Source organism: Pseudochaenichthys georgianus, chromosome 1, assembly GCF_902827115.2.
Source record: "Pseudochaenichthys georgianus chromosome 1, fPseGeo1.2, whole genome shotgun sequence".
NCBI classification, from domain to species: Eukaryota; Metazoa; Chordata; class Actinopteri; order Perciformes; family Channichthyidae; genus Pseudochaenichthys; species Pseudochaenichthys georgianus.
In genome coordinates, this window is record NC_047503.1 from 26423930 (window position 1) to 26433798 (window position 9869).

The following is a 9869-nucleotide window of genomic DNA, read 5'->3' on the forward strand; positions in this document are numbered from 1 at the left end:
ATAATCCACTTAAGAAACGGAAATATGACCCTCATGGTGGCTTTCGAGGAAAAATCCAGAGATGTCCAAAGTCAAGAGAATTCATCCTCTGGGGACCAAGAATGTCTGTATCAAATTTCATGTCAATGCATCCTGCACACACGCACACTAACAGGCAATATTGACATAAGGACTATCTTGACATAACGGATGTTCTGGCACACTGAGCAGTCATTTGGGAGAGGCATATGTGGTTGGAAAGGTAAAACTCCCGGCCACTCCCTGTCAGCCTCCACTGCTCATTATAATGTACGCAGGCTCTCACATTTGGTAAGATAAGTGCATTTGTACTTAACATGATACAAAAATCCCATCAATAACAAAACAGATAATTCCCTGCAGACAGGAGACACACCTTTCTCTTTGTGTTACAACAGCATCTGCAATATTAAAATATTTTTAGCTCCAGACTGATTATAATAAATCATAAACACGACAAGTTTGCATGGATGCCATCTGCCTGTGGACATGCAACAAAGACAGGCTGCACAATTATCAGGGAAACGAAGAAGAAGCTCAAATACATAAATAAAACATTGTGCAACATCTCACAGAACACTATTGAGCAGATTGAGTCATAAATAGATCTAATGACTTTTGGAAACAGTAAGAATATTATCTCTTGGTGATTGGGGATAGTTCAGCTCTCACTTTTGTACAAATATGAAAATGTGAGTGGGTTTGATCTACCTTCAGTACCATCTCTGTTTTCCAGAGTCAATAGATGAATACTGTGTGTGTAATAAAGGCCGGTGAGTCTCACTCCTAGCTATTTCACAGTATATTAAAGTTTCCCTGTGGAACAATCACATCTCTGTTGCTGCATTCACCACAGGCAGTATGGCGTAATCACACACATAACACTGTGAGAACAAACAATGCAATTGTTCATATCATAATTAATCTTGGCTCCAAAATTCCTCAGAAGTCTACATTTTCCCAGAATATATATTTACTGGAAAAATGTGTTTGTGTCCGGCTAACATTGATAGTGAGTTTACCTTATGGCGGCATTTAAAATATGACTTACTGAGACATGAAGTCAACCTGAATTGATATCAAACCGCCCTAATACATAATTTAATAGTGTTCACAGAACAAACACATGTATTGTTATACCCTGTAATTAAAAATGAGGGAGGAGTCCATCACAAAGGTACGTTTCATATTGATTTATATCTGGTTGCCAACCAAAACATTATGCACCTTTATGCAGAGCCACAACAGGAAGCTTGACACTAATGACTTATTACCAAGTCTCAAACCTCAGAACTTAAGTAACTCTGAAAAGTGGTCAAGCAGAAGAGCAGGTTTTTGTTTGGGTTGTTGGGTGGAGTCGAGGTTGATATTATCACACTCTGAGGGAGGCAGAGGCAGGAAAAGTATGTGTCAGTAAGTGGAACAGAAGAGTATAAGAAAGGAAAAAGAAACAAGCAAGACGATTCATAAGTGCTGATTTTGCACCTATGTGGAATTCAACAATTTTGTCTGTCAAGAAAAACATAAATTGTGTAAAAAGTTAAAAAAGGATGGAGGCATTTCTGCCACAATAAACTCAATTAGTATCATTTCATTTCATTTCAAACCTTTATTTATACAGATAAATCCCATTGAGATCATTGATCTCTTTTTCAAGGGAGACCTGCTCAAGTAGTTCCACATGAAAACATAAACAGAACAACAAAAGGACATCATACAGCATCATTTACATAATTATCCACATAAGCAGGTACCAATAGCTTCCGATTGACTAGCATCCAACCGAGCTTTAAAAACATTTAGTGGCACCAGATTGTTCAGTTTCCATTTAATTTGAAGACTATTCCAAGACAGAGGAGCTGCGCATCTAAAAGCTGTCTTCCCTAAGACAGTCCTAGCAGTTGGCACATTTAATAAAACCACAGCATTCGATCTCAGGCAGTAGCCACTTACAATTCTCCGAGAGATCAGGGAGCAGATATAAGATGGAAGTTTCCCTAACATGGCTTTGTATATAAAAATGTACCAGTGACTGAGCCTCCGTACAGTTAGCGAAGGCTAACCAGCCCTTGCATACAGGGTACAGTGATGGGTTAATGCTTTACAGTTTGTCACAAATCTTAGTGCGCTGTGATACGCAGCATCTAACTTGACCAGGCAATTGGCAGGTGCATTCATATAAATCAAATCACCATAGGTGAAGAGCACAGGTAAAAAGGTCACAGTGACTAGCCTTTTCCTGGCCTCAAGCGAGAAACAGGACTTGTTCCTGTAGAAGAAACCTAGCCTAACCCTCAGTTTTTTTAGCAGGTTATTGACATGAAGTTTAAAAGTGAGACAATCATCAAGCCAGATACCAAGGTATTTGTAACGGGTAACCACTTCAAGTTGTATTCCTTGTGTAGTTACAATATCTAAAACAGGCTCTGGTGTGTTTTTAGCTTTAGAAAAGAGCATTACCTTGGTTTTATCCACATTTAAAAGAAGCTTTAATTCAGAGAGCTGAGTCTGAATAGTGTTAAAAACAGCCTGTAATTTAACAACAGCCTCTTTAATGAAGGGACCTGCACAATACATCACAGTATCATCCGCATAAAAATGTAAAGTAGCTTCATCCACATTATCACCTACGCTGTTAATATATATGGAGAATAAAAGTGGTCCTAAAACAGAACCTTGTGGTACACCATTAGAAATGTTTAACCACTCAGAAGACAGTCCATCAAAATGAACACATTGGGACCTTTCAGAGAGGTAGTTCACAAACCACCCCACTGCATGGCTGGATATGCCAATACTGAGTAGCCTCTGCTTTAAGATGTGATGATCAACGGTGTCAAACGCTTTGGAAAGGTCAATAAACAGAGCTGCACAACTCTGCTTATTATCTAAAATACTAGTAATGTCATTTACCACTTTCATTGTCGCAGTGATGGTGCTGTGTTTCTTTCTGAATCCTGACTGATGTTTAGACAGGATATCATTTATAGATAAAAACTCCTTTACTTGTTCACTCACAAGTCGTTCGAGCACCTTAGCCAGAACTGACAATTTAGAGATTGGCCTATAGTTATTTAAAATAGTTGCCTCCCCTCCTTTCAGTAAAGGCAAGACATAAGCAGATTTCCATACTTTTGGAATTGCATTTGTGCTGAGGGAGAGGTTAAAAAGAGAAGTAAGAGGTGGAGCAATAAAATCTGCAGCTATCTTTAAAAAGAAAGGTTCTAAGTTGTCCGGGCCAGCCGGTTTCCTAGGATCTAACTTGGTGTATATTTTTTCTAATAAACAGTAAGGAAAAGGGATCATGGAGGACAAATAAAAACATGTCCATTTTCACACACGATCATCTTTATGCACAACTTGTTTATTTCAAGTATAATTGGTATTTTTTACGTTAGTTATTAATTTATTTCAAAAGTGAGAACTGACATTTTTTCAAAGTAAAAGGTTCTGAGGAAAATCACTACCAGTGCAGAGCAATTAGCAGTTAACCCAAAAACAACCCTTCACTTTGTCTGTTGTAATTAAAGAAATCCGAGATCCACTCTAAAACCTCTTCAATAAATGAGTCTTTGGGTGACAGCCAACAGCCAAGCTCACCAGTTTGAATTGAAAACTGTAGTGAAACATCTTGCCAACAGACAAACCGACATGATAACTATCAGCTCGAGAAATGTTCTTCTCTGAAAGAACAATTCAATCCACACCTCCTGGGTAATTTGCAATATCGCTTAAGACCTTCCTTTTTGATAAAGCTTATAGTTAGGGCTGATTAGATTCAGCCCCTATCTTACTTCTTCCTTCTCTCTGTCGATACCTGTGTACTCTCATGTTCCGATTAACCCAGCTTCCCCAAATGTCTTTCTTTTTGGTGTCTATATACGCCGGGATCTGGAGTCATGGATGATCCTGCGGTCCTGTGTCCTGGATCGCGAGTCGTGGCTGTGGTCCTGGATGGATATCCTCGTGGATTCATCTTCCTATTATACCAGGGTTGCCAACTTTGGGTACCTGGCTGGAGTGAGATTTTGATATCATGGGTTTAATTACACATATGCGCACTAAATGACTGCTATCATGTCTGTAGTGGGACCTTAGCATATATATAGGATATATACAATATATACAAATACACAATATTGGACACAGACTATAAAGGGCACAAAGTTTCATTCACTAATGAAAGTCAAACGCATGTTTGTTTCCACTGTTTTATTGTGTGCCTGCAATTAATTGACTTATCGTACGATAAATAAAAATGAACTCGATAACTTTTCTGACCTCAATACATTTCCATTTACATGAGGATGTGACTAGCAGTTTGAAAAGATGTACTTGAATGATTATTATTATATATTATCATGATGTCAGTGGTCTAAAATGGTCATACAACGGTGCCGACAATATTATCGTTTATCGCAATAATTTCCGGGAAAATGTATCCAACAAAATTAATTATGAGAGGCCGATACATGAAACACACACACAAACAAATCTACAGACTTACTCCAAACTGCCAAATATATTAATTAACACACTCTCACTCATATACTCTTTGACTCTATTTTGGCCTGAAAAAACTTTTTCATGCTGCTTCCCTGATGGCTTCCACAGGATTGTAGTTGACATCCTTGTGGATTCATCTTCTTATTACAGACACATGCATTTCCTAACATTCGGTCTATATGCTGTAAAATGTATTATCTCTTCGATTTACACACGGCATCTATTGCACGTCTGTCCGTCCTGGGAGAGGGATCCCTCCTCTGTTGCTCTCCCTGAGGTTTCTCCCATGTTCCCCTTTAAACTGTGGGTTTTCTCTGGAAGTTTTTCCTTGTACGATGTGAGGGTCTAAGGATAGAGGGTGTCGTTTTTCTCATACTGATAATCTGAACAATCTGTGCTGTTGTATTTGCTGTAAAGTGTCTCTACTGTAGGCTATTTATATTTTATGTACAGCACTTTAGCTCGACCAAAAATCACTTATAAATGTGCTATATAAATAAAACTTGATTTGATTTGATTTGGCCTAGTAGAACAATAAGCAGCAGACTTTTACTTTTTATAATTTCTACTGGATCTTAGATCTGCGCATGCGCAATACGGGTCGGGGATTGACCAACCGGCTCCCACTGCTCTGCTGTCTGTTAACGTTGTTAAGAGTGGTGGGGGCGGATCGACAGCTTGAGCAGCTGTCAACTCAACATTGTAAATAACCAACCAAAAACGATCGCCGGTTCATTTTGTTTTTGGCGTGAGAATAGTTTGGGCAGCGTGAGAGCGTGAGATTGACGGCCCGTCCACACAGCGGCGTGCGTTGACGCTTGCTGGCGGGCGTGTCTGACACTCGACCAACAACCAATCACATGAATCTCCCGCCCCTGACATACAAGCAGCAGTTTGATTGGCTAGAGCTTGTACTGGCATATGATTCGATTGGCTGACGCTTCTGCCGAGGCGTCAAAAGTTGAACATTGCTCAACTTTTGCAGCGAGCCACGCCAGCAACGCTCTGCGTCGCTTCCCACGATGCACTTCGGCTAAAAGTGACATCACCCCATTCAAAGTGAATGCGTTGCCGCTTGGCGGTGGGCGTGTCTTGAGCTTGGGGAGTCAACGCGAGCAACACGACCAACAACCAATCACATGAATGTCCCGCCCCGGACATACAAAGCAAAGCATTCATGCTACATCCATGCTGGCTAAATATAATGTCTATGCTTGCTAGCTGTCCATTCAAACGAAGTACACTGGATATAAACTCCCCAAACAAGCGAAAACCTACCAGTTTCCCCCACTGTCTTTGCCACCTCCCCCCATGCCTGGCTCCTCCGGTTTGTATCCCTGTATGTAAAGAGGGACTGGTCATAGAGTACCGGGTGATTCCCTACCGCCACGATCATTTTCTCCTCCATTTTTTGACATATGGGAAATAACTGCGGTCTGGCTCTCCCAACATACACGCGGTTTGATTGGCTACTGCTTGTACTGTCAGATTTGCATACGAGGGATTTGATTGGCTGACGCCTCCGTCGAGGCGGCAAAAGTAGAACATTGCTCTACTTTTTCAGCGAGCACCGCGAGAGAAGCTACGCTTTGCTCCCACAAGGCAGTTCGGTGAATCGTGACGTCACCCCATTCAAAGTGAATGGGCAGAAGCGTTGAAGCGGCAACGCACGCCGCCGTGTGTAGGGGCCGAGTGAAACCGTGTGTTATACGCCAGATGCGTGAGAGTTGGCAACCCTGATTATACACACATGCATTTCCAAACATTTGCACTACCTATGTTGCAAATGTATTATCTTTTCAATTTACACACAGCATCTATTGCACGTGGGAGAGGGATCCCTCCTCTGTTGCTCTCCCTGAGGTTTCTCCCATTTTTCCCTTTACACTGTGGGTTTTCTCCGGAAGTTTTTCCTTGTACGATGTGAGGGTCTAAGGACAGAGGGTGTCATATTGTCGTACTGATATTCTGTACACACTGTGAAGACCACTGAGACAAATTTAACATTTGTGATATTGGGCTATATCACATATTTTTTCCCAGCGGGTTGGCAGACAGTGAAATAGACTCTACAGGTGCAACCAGTCCAGTGTTGCACACCAAGTTTTATAATAATAATCAGCTGTAACTCAATACTTCCACCTAAATAACAGCCTTACTGCAGTGTAGCTAACAAAGCTAACTAACAAAACTAGAGTCAGCGTGACCTGAGTAAGCAGAATGAGGGACTGTGGTTGTACCGGGCATGTAGATTTGTTAGCGAAAATCAAGCAACAAAGACAGCATTGTACATTCTGTATGTATGTGGATTAGTTTGTTCACACATTTTTATAAGGACATCTGTAATCCATCAATCTTTGTCTTTAGCTAACGTTCTCTAATCATTCCCCCCTATGATTGTAGGGCTCCTCATCATGGATGCTTTTTAAATAAATGTTGACAATGTCGGGGATTGACCAACCGGCTCCCACTGCTCTGCTGTCTGTTAACGTTGTTAAGAGTGGTGGGGGCGGATCGACAGCTTGAGCAGCTGTCAACTCAACATTGTAAATAACCAACCAAAAACGATCGCCGGTTCATTTTGTTTTTGGCGTGAGAATAGTTTGGGCAGCGTGAGAGCGTGAGATTGACGGCCCGTCCACACAGCGGCGTGCGTTGACGCTTGCTGGCGGGCGTGTCTGACACTCGACCAACAACCAATCACATGAATCTCCCGCCCCTGACACACATGCAGCAGTTTGATTGGCTAGAGCTTGTACTGGCATATGATTCGATTGGCTGACGCTTCTAACGAGGCGTCAAAAGTTGAACATTGCTCAACTTTTGCAGTCAAACAGAACATAAATAAAATATGATAACATTGTGTTGTGTTTCCCTCCCAAATACCTTATGAGGGATACAATGTGCAGAGTTGCCAACTCTCATGCATCTGGCGTGTGACACACGCTTTCACTCTCAATGTCATGCTCTCACGCTGCCCAAAATATTCTCACGCCAAAAACAAGATGAACCGGTGATCGTTTTTGGTTGGTTATTTACAATGTTGAGTTGACAGCTGCTCAAGCTGTCGACCCGCTCCCTCCCCGCCCCCACCACTCTTAACAACGTTAACAGACAGCAGAGCAGTGGGAGCCGGTTGGTCAACCCCCGACCCGTATTGCGCATGCGCAAATCTGAGATCCAGTAGAAATGATACAAAGTAAAAGTCTGCTGCTTATTGTTCTACTAGGCCAAAATAGAGTCAAAGAGTATATGAGAGTGAGAGTGTGTTAATTAATATATTTGGCAGTTTGGAGTAAGTCTGTAGATTTGTTTGTGTCTGTGTGTTTCATGTATAGGCCTCTAACGATAATTAATTTTGTTGGATACATTTTCCCGGAATTTTTTGCAATAAACGATAATATTGTCGGCACCGTTGTATCATTTTAGACCACTGACATAATGATAATATAAAATAATAATTCAAGTACATCATTTCAAACTGCTAATCACATCCTCATGTAAATGAAAACATTTATCGAGTTCATTTTTATTTATCGTACGATAAGTCAATGAATTGCTTATCGCGACAGGCACACAATAAAACTGTGGAAACAAACAGGTGTTTGACTTTCATTAGTGAATGAAACTTTGTGCCCTTTATAGTCTTTGTCCAATATTGTGTATTTGTATATATTGTATATATCATGCTAAGGTCCCGCTACTGACACGATAGCAGTCATTTAGTGCGCATATGTGTAATTAAACCCATGATATCAAAATCTCACTCCAGCCAGGTACCCAAAGTTGGCAACCCTGCAATGTGATGACATCTGGTTAGGGCAATGGCTCATTATTTCCATCATCAGACTATACATACTTACAAATTACTGAACATAAAGTGTTCTTGTATACATTTATTGGTGCCATAATCTTTGTGCATCATTTACTGCACCTTCCTACAAATAGAGAAGACATAATAGCATTGATCTCATCGGCTCTATAATTTAAGCCTGCATCAGATTCCTTACATGACATCTTATATAAGTCAACCTGCAGTAATGGTTGTTGATCCAGAGTTTGTGAGCCAAGCAGCAGACGGAAAAGGCCAAAGGGAAGTCACCCAGTTATTCAGAGCTGAGCTGGAATAATGCCCCGCTCTTCCACTACACAATTACCGATTCTTGTAAAAGTAGGGTGTGGCAAGACAGTGAAAGCAACTTGGGCTCAAAGATAACCAGTGTGAGGGACTAGTGTGTCTCTGGATCAATGTGTATGCGTGTGTGTGTGCATGAGTGTGTGTGTGCATGCGTGCACGTTGGGTGGGGGCTCTATGAATCGTCTCCCCACCCTGCAGGGAGTTGTGCTTCCTCTCCAGGGTTCAGAAATAACCCACAGACAGCTTTATTGTTCAAGAAAACCTGCCTGCTGTCTCTGCCTGTTGCTCTCACACACACACACACACACACACACACACACACACACACACACACACACACACACACACACACACACACACACACACACACACACACACACACACACACACACACACACACACACACACACACACACACACACACACACACACACACACACACACACACACACACACACACACACACACACACACACACACACACACACACACACACACACACACACACACACACACACACACACACACACCCCTGTCTCCTTTTACAGATTGTAGTAACTGACAAGTACAGTCTTGGTTACACCCTTGCTCTGAGGAAGGGAGGAATACAGAGGGTGAGAGAGAGAGAGAGAGAGAGAGAGAGAGAGATGGGGCAAAGGGAGGGGTTTTGTGGACACTCCGATGTGCTGACAGGACAGCGGGAGTCACACCCAAACTGCGGCGCCTGACCTTCTACAACAAATAGAAACACCCTTACACACATACAATGATACAATCTCTCTCACACACATACAATGATACAATCTCTCTCACACACACACACACACACACACACACACACACACACACACACACACACACACACACACACACACACACACACACACACACACACACACACACACACACACACACACACACACACACACACACACACACACACACACACACACACACACACACACACACACACACACACACACACACACACACACACACACACACACACACACACACACACACACACACACACACACACACGCCTCTCTCACTCTGAGGTCACTACAGACTCTGCAACACACTGGCCTCCTGTGTCCTTAATACTTCACACTACTTGAAGTGTACTTTTACTTGATTATTTCTACTTCATACCACTTAACATCTTCTATTGAGTTACATTTTGTAGGATGGAATGAGGATACTCTAT